We start from the raw sequence: 19,602 nt of genomic DNA on the forward strand, positions 1-19,602 counted from the left end.
AGGACTAAAAGCGAAAGAAAACACACAAAGCAAAGCTTCTAGATTCTCGACAATCTGAATCTGTGATAGAGATTGGATAAATACACCATCCAGGTCACATTCAACTAACTGACTCGTACACAGTACATATTGTCTCCTTAACTCAGATTACTGGTAATGCTTAAAACTAAGCACCCCATAATCCTACTTTGTAGAATACACCCCTCATGGCAGAGCTGTGCTTCACAATCACAGCTGTCTGTCTTAAGAAATACTGTAGCCCTATTATACCCTTGGCTCATTTCTTGAGTTAATCAATTTAGTGTTGTTTCAGGAAGATAATAGCTCTGGGAGATATAAATTGCTCATTCAACTCTATAAGGATGCTTTCCTGAAGTTCAGGTATTCCGAACCTATGGGTCCGGGCCCAGCCATAAGTTGCAATTAGATTTGTTAAGGGTCACCAGCAGCTGGGAGCTGCACATGGATACAAAAAAAAGCCATTTGCAGCTCCGTAACACTGCCACATCAGCACCTTTCTCTATCAATAGAGAAGCTATTACACATTACAAAGAACTTCTCCACCTTTGATATTCGTAGCCATCCCAGGCAAGCCATTTAATAGACTCCTGCGGTAAGTAATTTTCGCTCCCCCTCCATCCATCCATCCCATCTTTTGTTCCCCCCACTTCTGTTCTATGTAGCTGATTTGTCATTTTTTGTTTGAATCTCCCCCTAGCCCCTGAGTGCAACTCCCCCAGCCCCCCCCAGCCCAAGTGTGCCCCCCCCAGCCCCCTAGGCCCTGAGTGTGACTCCCCCAGCTCCCCAGACCCCCCAGCCCTTGAGCGTGGAGTTTAAGCTGGGGGAGCAGTTTGGGGATGAGGATCTTTCCCCCCACCACAACTCAGGTCAACTATAATACTAAAATAATAATTAACTCTAATAAATGTAATATTATTAATGTAATTTTTCCTTTTTCTATGAAATAACTACTATGAATATATAAACAAAAGGATGCAATTTTATTTTCTTGCCTCAGGCGCAAAATTAGCTAGTTATGGAACTGCTCTTCCTCCCAAACCCCCCATTTTTGAGTTGTCAAAATGGGTCCCCTTCTGGAAAAGGTTGGGAACTGCTACTCTAGTTACAACAGGAATTGATTCAGTGAAATTCTTTGGTTTGCATTACATAAATGGGGTAGGGAACCTACAGCTTGAGGCCAGATCTGGCCTACAGTGTGCCTTGTCTGGCCTGTAAGGCACTTCCAGAGTGAGGGAGAGCCTCAAGCCGCATGGACCAGATCAAGGCAAGCTGCAGGCTGCATTTGGCCCTCAGGCTCTGCCTGGCAGGAGAGAGCAGGTTTGCACCAGAATGGCAGCACAGCAAAAGCTCTGTTCCCTGTGCTGCTTGCAGGCTCCCCACCCATCACTCCCATTGGCCAGGAATCTCAGCCAATGGGAGTGGCGAAGGAGTGCGCCTGCTAAGCTCAGGCCAGCATGCAGCCATCTGTGCTACCCCCCTCCTCATGGAGCAGTACCAGGTAGATGCTCTCACCCCAGCCCTCCATGACACACAGCCTGCCCAGCCCCCTCCTTCATACTCCGACTGCGTACCCCCAGTCTGGTCCTATACCCCACCTCCTGCCCAGACCCCCACACCCAGTCCATTCCTGCACCTAACCAGCCCAGAACAACCCAGGCATTCCATTATCTGAATATGTAAAACAAGTTCTGAAAGCCAAAAAAACTCAATCTTCTGTATAATTGCCTTATAGCTGCATTATTCATGCAGAAAATAATCTGTTACATTTGGTAAGTGAACATTTTGATCCAGTGCTTGGCCAAAACCAAACAGTAATTCACAGGATTTCAGGCCTCTCTCTCACCATATGCATATATGCAGTGCAAGTTCTTAATCTTAATTATTACACTGGTGTCACATCTTGGCTAACAATATCTACACCAGGTTTAAACCCACTAATGATGTGAAAAAGCTTAATCCCTTGTGATAGAAGGGAGAAGAATTTGTTTTGTTTTGTTTTTTTAAACCTTGTCAAAGAAAAGAATACTGCGGTCTTCCACAAACTGCTCGCAAGAGGACACAACAATGCAGAGGTGAAAGGTGTAAAGAAAAATAAAATCAAAATTCTTTGAATATTTCTACACTGCATGATACTGAATTACTGCAATTTAAAATAAATGTCTCCACGAAGCAGTTAATTTCCCCAACAAAACATATATAAAAATCAGACTGAACAACCCTTCTCCAATCACCCAACTCTGCCCTTGACCCACAGTCAATCAAAAACAAGCACTTGAAATTCCATCCACACTTCACATGAACTATGTGAAGCATTCACAATTCACTTTATACTGACTCCTCTGTTTTTCCTGCAAGTTCTTAATTATGACACTAGTGTGGTAGCGAAACCAGATTTTTTTGTAAATGAAAAACACAGCAGCCAAAAAAACAAAGGATCATATACTGATTTTATCTCCCACACTATATATCTGGCCTGCCTTTTCTCCTGGCTTGCAAATTGATTTTTCATCTGGTCCTTTTAAACGATTGCCAGGAGAGAAGAAAATAAGTATTTAATAGACTTCAAAATAACACTGATACCAAGACAGCTGTATCATTTATAATCCTGATGGGACTCCAGTATTTGATAACTGAATTCCTACCTCAGTGTACTGTATATCAGCCCCTTATGTAATTAGAGCAGGCTTTTGAAACTTTAAGAGGCACTAGCAAATCTTTCTACACAACACATTACTATATGTCATTCTTAAAACCAAAAACCCCATTGATACAGGCAGAAGCATGCCATATATTTAATTAGGTCTCTGCGTATTACTTACACAGTGAGGCACAAATAGGCAGTGCTTTTCTTGCAAGTTATAGGTCAGAGCTGATATAGGAGCTGTGATGCTGGAAATCAAGTCATTTTATCAACCCAAAAAATGAAATAAACACCCTGAAATGTACAGTTTGTTGCAGACTCCTCCCATGGTGCACTGAATGAGTCCAGAAAAAAAATAATTTACTGGACATTATGAATATCTATGTCAGATGACAGAGATCCAATTGAAAATTTCAACCTATTTCAATTCCACTGAGATGTATGTGACACGGATTTAGGCAGGGGTGCTGGAACATTTTTATAGCTGGGTGCTGACAGCCATTGATATAAATTGTAAACCCTGTATTCAAATCATGGTGTGCTGCAACATCCTTACTCTCGTTCACTCTCTCTCTCACACACATGCACACTTTAAATGTCAAATAATACTTCAAGGTAACTGCTTATATGATTACAATACATTTTAAGAGAGAATATGTGTGTCTGACAACTTGAATGCACATTCTGAGTCTGACAAAGTATAAAACTGACAAACAGTATCATAACAAAAATACATTTATTATGAAGACAGATGAATTCAACTGCAGACCCTGCAGTACTTCTAGCAGGAATTCCTGCAATAAATCAAATCTTTGAGCTTGTCCACACTTACTGGTGGGTCAATATGCTAGACCAGGGTCTGCAACCTGTGGCTCCAGAGCCGCAGGCAACTCTTACAGGCTTCTTTGTGGCTCCCAGTGTTATAATTACAAAGCTTTTTAAACACACACACACACACACACACACACACACACACACACCCCGGCTATTTTCGATAAATGGTGAACATCTAAAAGCCCAAAAATAACTCATATCTAAATAGCAAACAATATGTGACCTTGAAACTTTGGATAACTCCCCCAGTGTCCTCCAGAGAGAGAGAAGGTTCAGGAGTGAAACTCAGGAAGACAATGGTACAAACACACAGACAAAGCATGAGGTAATAGAATATGTAAAAAGTCTGTGAACATCCTGAAGTAAACATGTATCACATTACAAATCTGTGTGTGCGCACTATTCTTAAAACAGGGGTTACAAAAAGTATGGTTTGATTTTATTTATTAAGGACCCTCTTATATTCACATGCATCGTGGCTCTTGAATTATTGAGTTTCTAATAAACTGGAAAAAATGGCTCTTTTTGCTATTTTGGTTGCCGACCCCTGGGCTAGATCCATTAAATCAACTGCCAATCATTCTCTTGTTGACTTCAGTACAACACCAGAATGAGAAGTATAAGAGAAGCTGACTGAAGAGTTTCTCCCATTGAGCCGCAAGGCACAGACAATGCAATAAGCCACTATAAGGTATGTCAACTCTAGCTACATTAGTCACATTGCTGGGGTTGCATAAATTAGGATGACTTTCACCAGTAGCGTAGACCTGCCCTTTGTCATGGAAGGAATGACATACACTTAAAGAACTTCCCAAGTGATCCTAAAGTAGTTTCACATATGTACTAACAACATGTATTCAAATGCAGATGTTTTCTTTTTCATAAGAAAAACGTGTCCACCACTAGGAATCTCATGAAGAGTTGAATCTCATCAATACTCAACATGAACATGGGTCAAATTCCAATACAGGTTGAACCTCTCTAATCTGGAATTCTCTCATCCGGCAACAGCCATAATCCAGCACGATTTTAATTAGCTGGATGACCATCTATCGGGGTGTGGCCAAGTTTCCCACCAGTCCATAAAGTCTGTTTACAACCCAGGCTCTCAGTGTTGGTAATATACTAGAAAACATTGCCCTCCTACAGTCCAGCAAATTCTCTCATTCTGCACCAGTCAGGTTCCAAGGGTGTCAGGCGAGAGAGGTTCAACCTGTACCGATATGCCTGTTGGGTAACACCAAACTCCACTTGATTTCAATGGGTTTATTCATGCACTAGCCCAATCTTATATCAAGAGCTATACACCCCAAAGATACACATATGGAGATATACATCTCATAGAACTGGAAGGGATCACAGGAGGTCATCGAGTCCAGTCCCCTGCCCTCTTGGCAGGGCCAAGCACCATCTCTTTTTTTAAGTCTTTTTGCCCCAGATCCCTAAATGGCCCGCACAAGGGCTGAACTCACTACCCTGGGTTTAGCAGGCCAATGCTCTAACCATTCAGCTAAGATGCTTTAAAATACATTTTAAAAATTGCTTCAAATGACTTTTTATACATTAGTACAGAGTGTTAAAGGAAAATAAATGCTCTCAAAAGGCTCTGCCCAACTAAACAATGAACAAAAGTCTTAAGCAAGGAGTGCTGTCAAAACTGGTAGCGGAAACAACGTGAACACTAGCGTGGACACTAGCCTTCCCAATTCCTCAGCAGGAAGACTTACTTCAACCAACTCTTTTTGACACCCTGTTGAAAATTATGTCCATTGTATGCCAACTTTGACACCGGCCCACCAACACACCCCACTCACACCTGCCAAGCTGTGGACAGTAGCTTACATGGAAAAACGCAGCAAAAAATAAAAAAAACTGGTGATCCTGCAGTGATTTGCTAGTAGGCGCAAGGTGGACACTTACCTCCCATCCCCGAAAAAATAACAGCCCCTGACCAGGTGAAACAACAGGCTCTCCCCACACTGTGCCTTCACCCACCTTGCCCGCTGGGATTTGCACTACAGTTGGCTCTTTCCAGGCACTGCTGTGCACCTCGCACGGCGGCTCTTTGTGTGCACGGTGCCCGGGGGGGAGGGGGACCCACTGACTGCCAGCACTAACGGGAGGGACACGCCAGGGCTGCAGCCCCGAGGGTGGGGGTGAATCACGGGGCGTGCAGCCCTCGGAAGGTGCCAAACGCTGTCCTGGTGCTCAGTGACACCCCGGGGCGGGGGTCGCCCCGACCGGTCTGACACAAACCCACGGCCAGCGAGAGCCCCGTCCGGGGGCTGCGCCCCAGCGCGGGCAGAGGGGAAGCAGAGTCCGGGCTCGCGGGGCGGGGGGGCCGCGGCACCGACGCCTCCTGATAGCGCAGCTCCAAACCCACCGGCCGCGTTGGCGGGACGCCTCAGGCCCTTGGAGCCCTCCACGGAGCTCTGACGCCTCACGCCGCGGGGAGACTGACCCCCGGCTACGGCACGAACGGGCCCCGCCCGGGCAGGCAGCGAAAGAACAGGCGGCGCTTCCCAGGCCACCCTGACCTCCCGGCCACAGGCCGCTCCCGCCCTCCGTCCGTCCCTCGCTCACCAGCTGCAAGCTCCTGTGCCCTCCTCCCAGCCGGGCCCTTCGCCGGCAGCCGGAGCAGCCCCAGCACCAGCCGCGCAATATGGCGAGCAGCGGCCTCCGCAATGGAACTCGGGAAGTAGACGGGAGTTACATATTCATGGCCGGGGCCGGGCAGGAGGAGCGGGGATGGGGTTGCTGGGACCGGGATTCTCGGTGCCCTGCCGCCCGCCGGCGCGGTGGGGAGCGAGTCCCACGCGCGATTCCCCGCTCCCGGCTTTAGAGCCCGCCCTACTCTACCACCAGCCCAGCCCAGCCCAGCCCTGCAGTGCCACCCCCACTGCGAGCCTCCCCCCAGCGTGGCACCAGCTGTGCAGTGCCACCCCCACTGCGAGCCTCCCCCCAGCGTGGCACCAGCTGTGCAGTGCCACCCCCACTGCGAGCCCCCCCCCCAGCGTGGCACCAGCTGTGCAGTGCCACCCCCACTGCGAGCCCCCCCCCCAGCCTGGCACCAGCCCTGCAGTGCCACCCCCACTGCGAGCCCCCCCCCAGCCTGGCACCAGCCCTGCAGTGCCACGCCCACTGCGAGCCCCCCCCCAGCCTGGCACCAGCTGTGCAGTGCCACCCCCACTGCGAGCCTCCCCCCAGCCTGGCACCAGCCCTGCAGTGCCACGTCCACTGTGAGCCCCCCCCAGCCTGGCACCAGCCCTGCAGTGTCACGCCCACTGTGAGCCCCCCCCCCAGCCTGGCACCAGCCCTGCAGTGCCACGCCCACTGTGAGCCCCCCCCAGCCTCGCACCAGCCCTGCAGTGCCACCCCCACTGCGAGCCCCCCCCCAGCCTGGCACCAGCCCTGCAGTGCCACCCCCACTGCGAGCCCCCCCCCCAGCCTGGCACCAGCCCTGCAGTGCCACGCCCACTGCGAGCCCCCCCCCCCAGCCTGGCACCAGCCCTGCAGTGCCACGCCCACTGCGAGCCCCCCCCCCCAGCCTGGCACCAGCCCTGCAGTGCCACGCCCACTGCGAGCCCCCCCCCAGCCTGGCACCAGCCCTGCAGTGCCACGCCCACTGCGAGCCCCCCCCCAGCCTGGCACCAGCCCTGCAGTGCCACGCCCACTGCGAGCCCCCCCCCAGCCTGGCACCAGCCCTGCAGTGCCACGCCCACTGCGAGCCCCCCCCCAGCCTGGCACCAGCCCTGCAGTGCCACGCCCACTGCAAGCCCTCCCCCCAGCCTGGCACCAGCCCTGCAGTGCCATGCCCACTGCGAGCCACCCCCAGCCTGGCACCAGCCCTGCAGTGCCATGCCCACTGCGAGCCCCCCCCCCCAGCCTGGCACCAGCCCTGCAGTGCCACGCCCACTGCGAGCCCCCCCCCCCCAGCCTGGCACCAGCCCTGCAGTGCCACGCCCACTGCGAGCCCCCCCCCCCAGCCTGGCACCAGCCCTTCAGTGCCACGCCCACTGCGAGCCCCCCCCAACCTGGCACCAGCCCTGCAGTGCCATCCCCACTATGTAGCCCATCTTAGCCTGGCACCAGCCCTTCAGTGCCACCCCACTGTGAGCCCCCCCTCAGCCTGGCACCAGCCCTGCAGTGCTACCCCCACTGTGCAGAACCCCTCAGCCTGCTCACTGTTCCCACCCAATGGGTGTTGTGGAGTCAGTGATGGGGGCAGTGGCAGTGCACAAATCACTTCTGGACATCCCTCCACCTGCGAGTCAGAGAGACCTATCACCACTTATCGGGAACTTCATGGACAAGGTAGGGAACCTGCCAGCCCCACACCAACCAGACTTTTAATCTGAAGCCCCTGGGGTCTCTTTTCAACAGATTGTTCCAGTCAGAAATCAGATACCTGGCAACTCTAGCCCTCAGTTTAGCTCCAGCCCTTCAGTCCCTGGCTGCACAGCACCTAGCAGCCCAACTCCAGCCCTTTACTGCCCCACTTCAGCTAGCTGCAGGAGCTGAGGGCCAAGCCAGTGCTCTTCCCCACCCAGTGCGCTCATCTTCACAACCAAGATGAAGCTCTCTGTTTCCTCCATTTTGGCTCTCCCCATTAGGCTTTCTTCCACCATGGCCTCCATCTTGGCCCAGCTCTTCGTGCAGACCTTTGTTTCCCCTGAGTCCATTTTACCCTAACTTCTGTTACAAAGCCCTTTGTTTTCACCTCCATCTTTACCTTTAGATATTGAAACTTGTTCTGAATCTAAAGAATGCTCTTCCTTTATCCGCCACAGCTGAGCTGTAGAGCTAGTGCGGAGACTGGACTCTGGAAACACAAACACTAACACTCTCATAATGGTTTCACAAGAATCTGTAATCTTTTGGGGACAAAAGTTTTCTCCCCCAACTCCCTGAGTGCTAATGTTTATCCACAGCAAAGGTTTACCCACCTCCAAATATGGAGACATAGCACCCTCTATTCTTCCATGCTATCCCCACTCTTCTAGCTGAGCTCCAAGGATTTTTTAGCTGAATCCAAAATGTAATGACTAAAGCGGAAACCCTTTTTATTATTTTGTACTATTCAATACTTTACAGATGATGAAACTAAAGCCATTAACAGAAAATACTTTTTTAGCAATCCTCCCTATTTTTGTTCAACCTCACACACTTGGTTTAAGAAACTGAACCAATGAAGCGCACTACAAGGGGAAGATGCAATACAATATGAGGATACCAGAGGGGAGCAGTAGTTTTTTATTGTGCTATAAGACAACATGTTGGGCTGCATTTGTGTTTTCAGGTTTACCTCCCACAGTCTTCAGGAGGCAGCTTACGTCTGATTTCCAGATGAGACCTTGAACTGGGGTCTTTAGCATCTGTCATCAACTAGGTCCTGGTCTTTCTGGGAATACCTGTCCTGCTGTATCCCAGAGCCAGTTTGGGACAACCTTTTGCAAGCCTACATTTTTCTCCCTCAATTTCAGTAGGCTGTGCTATATTCTCCTCTCTCCTTAAGTCTTCTTGTATTACATGGATTGCATGTGTGACACCTGGAATATATCTGTTTGTGAATCACCATGCCATGCTCAATGACTATATTAATTCCAAAACGCACACCTATACACTCACCCACAAAAGTTAAAAGAAAAAAGCAATCCAGTAGCACTTTAAAGACTAACAAAATAATTTATTAGGTGGTGAGTTTAAAGTTAATGTGGAGACAATGTCCGTAGTTTAAAGAGGGGGGAATTAGTTATTGTAGTTATCACCCAAAGGATTACACTCAGAAAATTCTGATTTCCTGTAAAACCATTATGAGTGTGTGTTAGTGTTTGTGCTTTCAGATTAAAATGATTTTTAGAGATGTGGGGGTGGGGAGCATATGTTTTCCTTGTGGTGACACTACAGCTGTTGAAGCACTAGTATCACTCACATTATTATAAACACTACGTAAGAGCAGAATTAGGTTAAGAACACATGAACGAGGTGAAGGATCCTAAAGATAGAGGTAGATGGATTGGTTTTCTTGTAAGGGCCTTTTGGACTATTGGTTAGAGCTTTTGTGCTCTGTTGAGACTGTATATGAAGGAGCTCAGAGTAAGAAAGAGACTTTACACAGGAAACAGTATTGGTTAATTTAGTAGCCTAGGCTTTAGGTCTCAAGTATCTGCTTATTTTCTAAATGCAGAAGCTTGTAAGGAAAGGGGAATGTTCCTCTTCACCAACACCATGTCCAGCCGTGGAAACTGAGTAAAGAGCCTCCAAGAAGAATTTGTGATTTCGACAAGGACTGAAAAATATTATGAACTGAGGCTTGGTCTACACTAGGGAGTTAAGCAAATTGCAGGTACGCAATTCTAGCTACTGCAGTTGCACAGCTGAAATTGACTTTCTGCAATCAACTTACCTGGCCATCTACACAGAGTGAGGTTGACAAGAGAAACTTTCCAGTCAACCTCCCTTACCCTTGTGATATCGAGGAGTACAGGGATCAACTGCTGACCTCAGATAGATGCATGAAATCAAACTACCAGGCACACAAAATCAAGCTCCAGAAGATCGACCCTACCCAAGTTGATCTTCCCAGTAGTATAGACATACCCTCAGACTAAATTAGACAATTACAGTGGGAAGTGTGGAGTTCTAGATTTACCTAGAAGGCTGAATTACCCGACTAGAAAGGGGGAAAATGAGAAACTAGTTCTATCCAACTGTGATAAGTAGCCCACAATGCCCAAATTAGTAAAGTTTCTCACATTTCCCTTAAAGACAATACAAAAATATTATAACAAAGCAGTAAACTAATTAGAAACTTTAACAGCTCTTTCACAGTTTAAAAACTATCTTTATGAGCATTGTCAACTCAAGAGTATCACAAGTCTCAGGATATTTTGGATTTTTTATAATGCACCACCTCTTGGGCCGTGTCTACACTAGCCCCAAACTTCGCAATGGCCATGCAGATGGCCATTTCGAAGTTTACTAATGAAGCGCTGAAATACATATTCAGCGCCTCATTAGCATGCGGGCAGCCGCGGCAGTTCGAAATTGATGCGGCTTGCCACCACACGTCTTGTCCAGACGGGGCTCCTTTTTGAAAGGACCCCGCCTACTTTGAACTCCCCCTATTCCTATGAGCAGATGGGAATAAGGGGACTTCGAAGTAGGCAGGGTCCTTTTGAAAAGGAGCCCCGTCTGGATGAGCCACGCGGCGGCGAGCCGCGTCAATTCGAACTGCCACGGCTGCCCTCATGCTAATGAGGCGCTGAATATGTATTTCAGCGCTTCATTAGTAAACTTCGAAATGGCCACGTAGTAAACTTCGAAATGGCCATTTGTGTGGCCATTTTGATGTTTTGGGCTAGTGTAGACACGGCCTTGGAGTTATGTATGATAGTTATAGTTTTCATCGAAAAACATGTTTCTAGCTCTAATGCTTGCAGAGCAGTTAGACTGCATGAACCCAAAGGCACAAACACAAAAGGGAAAGAGAACCCAAATTTATTCTTAAAAACTGATGATTTTTAACCCAGTATCATCAGTGGAATCTGCCTCATGGTTTATAAGTGTTCCAGGGTGGATATAGTTTTAGTCTAAATAAAAGTGGTATCACTGGTTCATAACAAGTCCTGCTTTCAGAACCCTATACTACACTTCAGTTGTCACAGCTCCAGTTCTTCAATGACACCTGCTAATTGCCTATGGCTAAGAGCCTATGTTAATAAACTTCCAAATTATGAAGTATGTGAAAGACCAGCTTTAGATGGCTCTCTGTGCCCAGGCAGAATTACACTGAAATCAGTGGAGCTATGTTGGCACAGATGTAGCTCTGTGTGCGTGTGTTGCAAGATCAGGGACTAAGATCGTACAGAAAGGACTAGAGCTCTTATTTCCTATGATGTTACTGTCACACTCTCTAGAGTGGTTCACAACAAGTACCAACCTCAAGGCGGGCTGTCAAAAAGCAGAGCAGACAGCCAAGTAACATAAATTTCTTACAGGCACTGTCCTATTGCAACCCCTTCTGGAGGGAGGCTGGGCTCAGGGCAGGAGATTGTGATAAGATTGTACCCATAGGAAATTTATAAGTTGGATGGACTGTAGGGGGGTTCAGAGCAGGGGGTGGGGATGGGTCTGTGGGAGTTCAGGGCAGGGAGTAGGATGGGGGACTCAGAGCATGGGACTGAGTTGTGAGGAGGGGCTCAAGACAGTGAGTGAGATTGTGGAGGGTGCCGGACTCATGGCAGAGGGTGGGATTGTGGGGGAGTGCAGTAATCAGCACAGGAAGGTATAGGGGGCTCAGGACAATGGCGCAAGGAAGGCGCTCAGGGCAGGGGACTGGAGTAGGGCACTCTGTGAAAGCTCTCTCCTCTTCCAACTCAGCCCATTTAAACATTGCATGTATATAGATATTATACCTGTGCAAAGCTTCAGCACACCTATGAATTCCTCTTGTGCAGCAGGAATTTCCAGGTGGCAGGAGCTAGAATCTGGCCATAAGTGCTATCAAATGTACAAAGCAGACATTTAAAGCAAATGGTTTCTTTACTGCAGTGATTTCTGGTATTCTCTATAAATGGCAATTCAATTTTTAAAATAAAAGTGAATTTTAAGTTCAAAAGTTAGAGTTGGAAGATCGATTCAGATAAAGTGTAAAACTGAATATTACCACTCTACTCTAATCTAGTAGTTTGTTTTGCAGGAACAGGTGTTAATACCAGTATACTAGTCTATTTAAATTCTTGGTAGTTTCATTTTAAAAACAATAAACAGTCCTGTGGCACCTTAAGTTGGATCTATACTACAGAGTTCTGTCAACAGAAGAGGTCTTCTGTCACCAAAACTAGGGAGCGTCCACACTACAAATGCATTCTGTCGAGAATTTGTTGACAGAATGCCGCAATTTTCCCGACAGAGTTCTGTCTTGACCGTACAAGGCATAGCGCCTCTTTTGACAGATTCTGTCAAAAAAATAGTGTAGATGCTCCAGGGGCCTCTGTCGACAGAAAGGGCTTCCGGTTCGCTGCGCAGCACTTTTTGCAGAGCTTCCCGTTGGCTGTCCTGTCAACAGAAGGCGTTGACGGGGGAGTCTGTATTAGGTGTGGATGTGTTCTGTAGATAGAGGTTCTTTTGGGAAATATATGTCAACAGTGACTTCTGTCAACAGAACTCTGTAGCATGGACATAGCTTACGAGACTAACAAATTCATTAGTTTTTGTGGATAAAACCTACTTCATCAGGTGAGCTGGAGAGGAAGTTACAGAATCCAGCGTATATATAGCAGAAAAAAAAAGTTACTTGTGATAGTAGGATCAATTAATGAGGCAAATTAAACTGGATGTGTCTCATTCATAGCATGTGATGTAGAAATGCAGATATGAAAGACAGGGAAATTGCCCTTGTGATGTGCTAATCAATTAAGATCTTTATTCAAGCCTAAACTGATAATGTTAATTTTGTAAACAAATTATCAGTTTACATAGCTCCTTCTGTAATTGGATGATAAAATTATTTTGTAAAAGAATGGCTACTTTTAAATCTATTATTGAATGTCCAGGGAGGTTAAAATGTTCCACTACAGATTTATGTGTGTTACCATTCCTGATGTCTGATTTGTGTCAATTTATCCTTGTTGCAGAGTTTCAAGTCACATTACTTTGTTCTAAACAATATTTGCATAGTAAGTTTCGTCCATGGATCTTAAAGCAGTTTATAAAAGTCAGACCTTCAGCACCCCTGTAGTCAAATATCCACATTTTCTCAGAGGAAAATGGAGGTAACCAAGATATCAAACTATTTGTTAAAGGTCCCAGTTAGTGACAGAATTGAGAATAGAATCCAGCAATCCTGACACAGAGTCCCTGTTCTATTTTGTATGATTTTTTATACTGCAGTAACATGCAAGGTGTGTTGAGTGTTTTCTAAATACAGATGCAGACCCTTGTACAAAGAATGTATTTAAAAGAGAGCAAGAAGGGAAGGGATGGGGTAAAAGAAAGCAACTCTTTTCTTGCTCCCATATCTGTGGGGTTTATGTTTGGGGCAAAGGGACAGGTAGGGTGGCAGAACAGACATTTTGGGTTTTTTTGTACCTAGCATGGTGAGGGATACGACACTACATTGCATACACACAAGGACAGACCTTTTAGGTTAGCAGCTAGCCAGGGAGTTCATAAACATGTAGCTCTAGTAGGATCTGTATATTGTCATCGGGCCAAGTCACTAATCCAGAGAAAGCTACAATGGATCACAGGAGAGCCACCAGAGAGAACCTTATATCTAGCGCTCTGGGGACAGTTGCATTCCAAGGCAGCTCATGTGGCATGTGGGGTTTTTTTTCTAGTCTCTTTTTTGGATTTTTCAACTGTGGAAGGGGTTATCTGCCCCTCAGGAGTTACAGTAGTGGGGCACATGTAGGACAAGAGAGCCTCAGCCTAAGGCAATAGGTACCTGTTGCTCTGCATAACATTTGTCTGTTTTATTAACTAAGCATCTTGAAGCTAATTATGGATAGATAACATATTACATCCTTGGAAAGAGTATCAGAGGTATATTCAATGTCTGGCAGTGAGCCAATGAAATCTACATTTAAAATTTATTCCAGTAGTGGGCCAAGAATTAGCCAGGCATCTATTTATCCTTGTAACAGAGCAAATACACATGATTAAAACAATTCACTGTGTGCCAGACCCAGTTAGTTCATCTATAATCAAGATTAATATCCTGCACTGACGGAATAAGCATCATACCACAGTAATGTGTTTCTTAAAGCCTTTAAAAGAATAATCATGTTCTTATTTTGAGACTTTTGTGAAAAATAAATGAGGAGGAATTAACATTTTGCCAACTATTCAGAGGGGTAGATGTGTCCATAAGACAAATGATAATTATAGCACTAATTTTCATACCCAAACAATGTCACCAACAAACCTGGAAGAATTTGAAATCCGATCCTGAAGTTTTCACTCTGATTTGTTTCCAAAGGGGTTTTGCCAGAGATAAAACTGCAAATCAAAACACGATATTCAAGGTTCATTCCCATGCTCAAAAGAATCTTGCCATCAGTAGAGTCAATGAACAGCACATTGCTGCCAGCTAGCCACTTAACTGCAGATACAGGACCGAGGAATAGACTGATGCAGTAGGCACTCCTGGGGGAATTCTGTGCCAAAAAATTAAAAATTCTGCAGACTATATTTTAAAATTCAGCAAAATTCTGCAAATTGTATTTTTCAAAATAACACTATATAATCACACCAGTTTCAATTATATCAGCAACAGTACAGACACAAACTTTGCCACCAATGTCGAGGCTGGGTCCTTCTCTCAATCCTGCCTACAGGGCCCAATGCATCTCCCCCACCATCCGTGCCAGCAGCCTCACCTGAGAGACTTTCCCTGCCTGCAGCAAGCAGCTCCACTTTGAGTGCTCTTCCTTGCTGGTCTGTGCCACTGCAGCCTGGCTACAGGGAGAAGCATGAGCAGCAGGCTGACTGCTACACCTGCCAAGGGAGGAGGCACATGGCATTCCCCCATCCTTGGGCAACTCCGAGTGGAGTCTTTCCTGCCTGAAGTTGGGTGAGTGTGTGTGGTGCTGGGAATGGGGGTCGAAGAAGAGCAAAAGAGAAGGGGGGATGGAGGCCCAAGCCCCTCCCACACCACTCATCCATACCCTAAAGTCTGCACCCCAACCTGTGCCCATTCCATACTCCAAACCCCTTAGCTTCACCCTAAAGCCTGCACCTTTACACCTCAGCTCTCTGCCCCAGCCCTGAGTCCCTCCCACACCCCAAGCTCCTCAGCCCCAGCCTGACCCTAGAGCCAGAGTCCTCACACCTCACCCACCCTCCCAGATTTACAAGGCAGGTGCAGGGGGAGGGATTTGACCTGCTCTGGGCACCTCTAAAATTTATATAAACCTACTACCTCTGACCCCCACGTAGCCCAACTGGGAGGCTAGACACTCATACCCATTACCCCCCAGAGGCCATCTGTGCCCTGTCATGGATTCTCAGGTTATGCGCACACTTGGCCCACACGGTCTCCAGGGGAACCCCCTTCAATGTGACAGTCCCTTCTCATGTGTCCACTTTCTCTTGGGCTGTGGCCACACTTGGCGAAAACTTCAAAATGGCCATGCAAATGGCCATTTCGAAGATTACTAATGAGGCACTGAATTGAATATTCAGCGCCTCATTAGCATTAGGACACTTCCAGCCACAGCACTTCGAAAGCAGTCGGTGTGGCTACATAGGAGTTGTTTTCTAAAGGACCCCGCACCTTTCTAAATCCCATTATTCCTATCAGTAGATAGAAATAAGCGGATTTCAAAGTTCACGGGGTGCTTTCAAAAAGGATCCCCTTCTGGACAAGCTTCACGTCAGCAAGCAGTGGCAATTTCAAAGCGCCCCGGCCGCCCGCATGCTAATGAGTCACTGAATATGTATTTCAGCACTTCATTAGTAATCTTCGAAATTGCCATTTCTAAGTTTTGGGCTAGTGTAGACACAGCCCTGGGGTTTAAGCCCCTTCACCTCCTAGGACCACACCAGTCTGAGAATCCAGCATGCCTGTCTCTTGCTATGGGCCCTCCCAGGGAAATCACTCGCTCTGGATCCCTGTGGCCTCCACTCACGGAGGAAATAATGCAAACCTGTTCTCTAGACTGGAGTGACTCTCAGCCAGCATAAAACAGGAGGACATATTGAGCTTATGAACCCAGCACAGCAACTCTCTGGCCCCATAGGTCTGGCCTCCCTCAGCACAGCATGTCTGAGTCTTTCCTGAATCAGCTGGGGGACCTTCTGCCTCCTCCCTCTGCCCAGTTCAGAAGCCCTTTTCTTGCAGTCAAGCCTCTGATATCCTTCTCCAGCAGCTCCTCCCTTGTTCTTTGTCTTCTATCCAGATAAACAGGATCTCCCTCTGTTCTCTATTTCTCTTTTCTTCCGTCCTTTGTTTCCCCATGGCTGGAACCAGTTGGTCAGGTCACACGGGTCCTCTCTCTGCAGCTGATTGCCCTGCATCTAACCAGGACTCTGTGCTGGCTGAGCTGGGTCTCTTAGACACAAAGTCACTAGTCAGTCACTGGGGTCTCCATTCTCCAGGCTGCTGGCTAGGGTCCCAAGTTCTATTGTGGTCCTTTCCACAGCAAACTTCCTCTCCACTCACCTCCTTAACCCAGTAACACCCAGTGACACTGAGTGCTACCCGCTCCACATGCAAACCTTCAAACCCTGTGCAAATCCCACATTTTATCACCTCCTCTTGGCACTGACACTTACACCCTCTCCCACCAGAACCTAGGTACTTCCTCCCACACCAGTATAGACACTTATATCCCATACCCTTCTGACCCCAGCCATGCCCCCCCAACCTAGACAGTCACACCCTCTACCCCAAGAGCCCAGCTGCAGGGCCCCCCAGCTCAGAAACTAACACCCCTTGCTCTCCAGAGTCTAGTGATACAGTGGGAGAAACAGTCTGATGCTGGGTCCCAGGCTTGCATAGAGTTTCCTGCATGACACCGCCTCCTTCCTATGAGCAGATGGGAATAAGGGGACTTCGAAGCAGCTGGGGTCCTTTCGAAAAGGAGCCCCGTCTGGATGAGCCGTGTGGCGGTGAGCCGTGTCAATTTCGAAGTGCCGCAGCCGCCCGCATGCTAATGAGGCGCTGAATATGTATTTCAGCGCTTCATTAGTAAACTTCGAAATGGCATTTGCATGGCCATTTCGAAGTTTTTGGCTAGTGTAGACATGGCCCTAGGGAGATCCCTAGGGAGGTGTGGGGACAACTCCCAGCACCCTTTGCCCCAGACTATGCCCCACCTCTTCCTGCCCCACTCTGCCCTCATTCCACCCCTTCCCCAAGGCCTGCCCCAGCTCTGCCCCACCCTGCCTCTTCCCATCCTTGTTCCAGCCCATCCTGCCCCCATTCCACCTCTTCCCCAAGCCTCCTACCCCGAGTAACGTGATTTGGGAATTGCGAATGGAACCTAGGACCAGCAGCAGGGGGTCAGTTCCTCTGCACTCACCACAGTGACAGTAAGTGTAGAAACCCAGCACCAGCCTGCTCCACTCCTCTGGCTCCCAACCCACATTACAAGAGGGAGTGAAACAGGCTGAGGCCAGGTTGCTACAAGTTATGGGGAGAGGGATCTATGGCTAATGGGAGGGAATTTCATATTTCAAAAGAAATGAAGTAATCAAACATTTATCTACACACATTTTTATGTACTATTAACCCATTTATTCTACTCTCACAACAATCAGTTATTCAGATAAATATTTTTCTCTCAGTTTCAGCGGTTGCAAAGACATGAATGATGTTGTCATAATTCAAACACCTGACCATTTCATTCTTGATGCCCAAGAGGACAAAGCACTGATATGTTCTTGAAATATGGTGGGCCAGGGGTCATTTTTGACCTTTGTTAGAAGAGGAAAGGAATATTCATGACTACAGTTAGTGATCATTAGTGACAAATACAGCCAGAATGCAGTTTCAACATAGGGAATCATTCTATCTTATTGGATTCAGTGATAACTCAGTATGTCCAAATAGATAAGCTTTCGTCATCTTTTCTCTTTATATCAAAGTGACGTGAATTCAACAAATTGAAGACATTCTTTAGTAAAATCTACTGGGAGATCATCTGGGTATTTCTGGGTATGTCTGATAAAACCTTGGGTCCGCTGTACAGACTCTAGCTACCACCAGGTGGCTTTTGGTTAATGTGCAAGCTAGAGAACCAGGAGGATCTACTACAGTGCTCTGTCTGTAGCCAGCAGCCTCAAAAATAAATACATTTCCTCTGTATTTATTAACTCTTCCACAATCAGAAACACAGAATAATCATAAGGGTTGAAGGGACCTCTAGAGTCTGGTCCCCTGCACTCATGGCAGGAAGACTATCCATTCTAGATTGTGAGATCATCAGCTCTGACTTGACAGGAGATTTAAGCCTGAGTTCTATATGCAGTGCACCAGCTGGAAGTGACACAGATCTTTAGATGCTTGTCCAGCATTTTTGTAGTATGATAGCTCTTTAATAGCAGTGCACGAACATTAAACAAATTTAATCTAAAGCCTTTCAGTTTTTGAATTAAAAGGACAAAGCAGTAGCTGTTTTGATCCTCTCCCCCTCCCCTCCCGGAATAAAAAGACTTATTTGAAAAATCAGCATTTCAAAAGAACCAACACGTCTGGCAGGTGTTTGTGTTGGTGTAGAATGAAGATCAAGTAGATGGCAGACAGATCTTGCTAATGCTTCTTCATTTTTTGGAAACCCCCTTTTTCCAGCAAAAAAAAAAAATCCAAAATCCACAGCCAAGTAGGATAATTCCCTACCACAATTAGGGAACCCCATGGCACCAAATCCGTCCATTATGTCCTGCACATTCCCCAGAGTCACTGTCTTTCGCAGGAGAAGTTTATTGACCGCCTTGGCTTCCTGGATGACAACAGCCCCCACTACAGATTTGTGCACTCCTGGCAGTGACCATATTGGTCTTCAATCCTCATGAATTAATCCTACATGGACTAGGGACCCATCTCTCAGGGGATGTATTTTCAGAGATATTCAAGACAGAAGCTTGTACTATCTGCTGTATCTGGCATCAATAGCTTTAAATGATGTGTATAATTTACCACGTTAACAATTTTTCTCTCTCACCCTATTTTTTTTTTTTTAATAAACCTTTAGATTTTAAAGGATTTGGAGTAGCATGCTGTTTTGGGCAAGATCTAAGTATGTATTGACCTGGGAATGTGGCTAGTCTCTTTGGGGGTTAGAAAAATCTGTGTGGATTTGGTGAAATAGGTTTTTATAACCTCTCACCTGGACAGGAGAGGGACTGGTTTGGGCATTGGGACTGCTGGAGAATCTGTGGGTTTGCTTGTGTAGCTCATGGCTGGCCAGAGGGGCTGGCAGAGGTACTTTTGTCGCTGTCTTGGTTTACCTTATCTAGAAGGAGACCCCAGTCTGGGCTATATGTGTCCCTGTTTTAAGCAGTTTGCCCAGAGTTGATTCTCTCAGTTGCACCCAGAAACTCCTCTAAATATTACACGCCCCACCAGGGCCGATGTCAGTATGTTGTGGCCTGGATCC

At 47.0% G+C, this 19,602-nt stretch overlaps 1 protein-coding gene across 6 annotated transcripts in view; it reads right to left on the reverse strand.

The window, feature by feature from the left end:
- The window catches only part of RNF2 (ring finger protein 2), a 50,742-nt gene extending 44,290 nt beyond the window's left edge, over nt 1-6,452 (reverse strand). For 4 of the 6 annotated variants that reach the window (XM_075002253.1, XM_075002250.1, XM_075002248.1 and 1 more), the window contains exon 1: nt 6,080-6,452. The gene's annotated coding sequence lies outside the window, so the exon portion shown is untranslated. Of the gene's footprint in view, nt 1-5,879; nt 6,012-6,079 lie in introns of those variants that run through there. The other 2 variants (XM_075002252.1, XM_075002251.1) reach the window with 2 other exon arrangements.
- Between the last annotated feature and the right edge of the window lie 13,150 nt (nt 6,453-19,602).

Source organism: Carettochelys insculpta, chromosome 9 (assembly GCF_033958435.1).
Source record: "Carettochelys insculpta isolate YL-2023 chromosome 9, ASM3395843v1, whole genome shotgun sequence".
Lineage (NCBI taxonomy): Eukaryota > Metazoa > Chordata > Testudines > Carettochelyidae > Carettochelys > Carettochelys insculpta.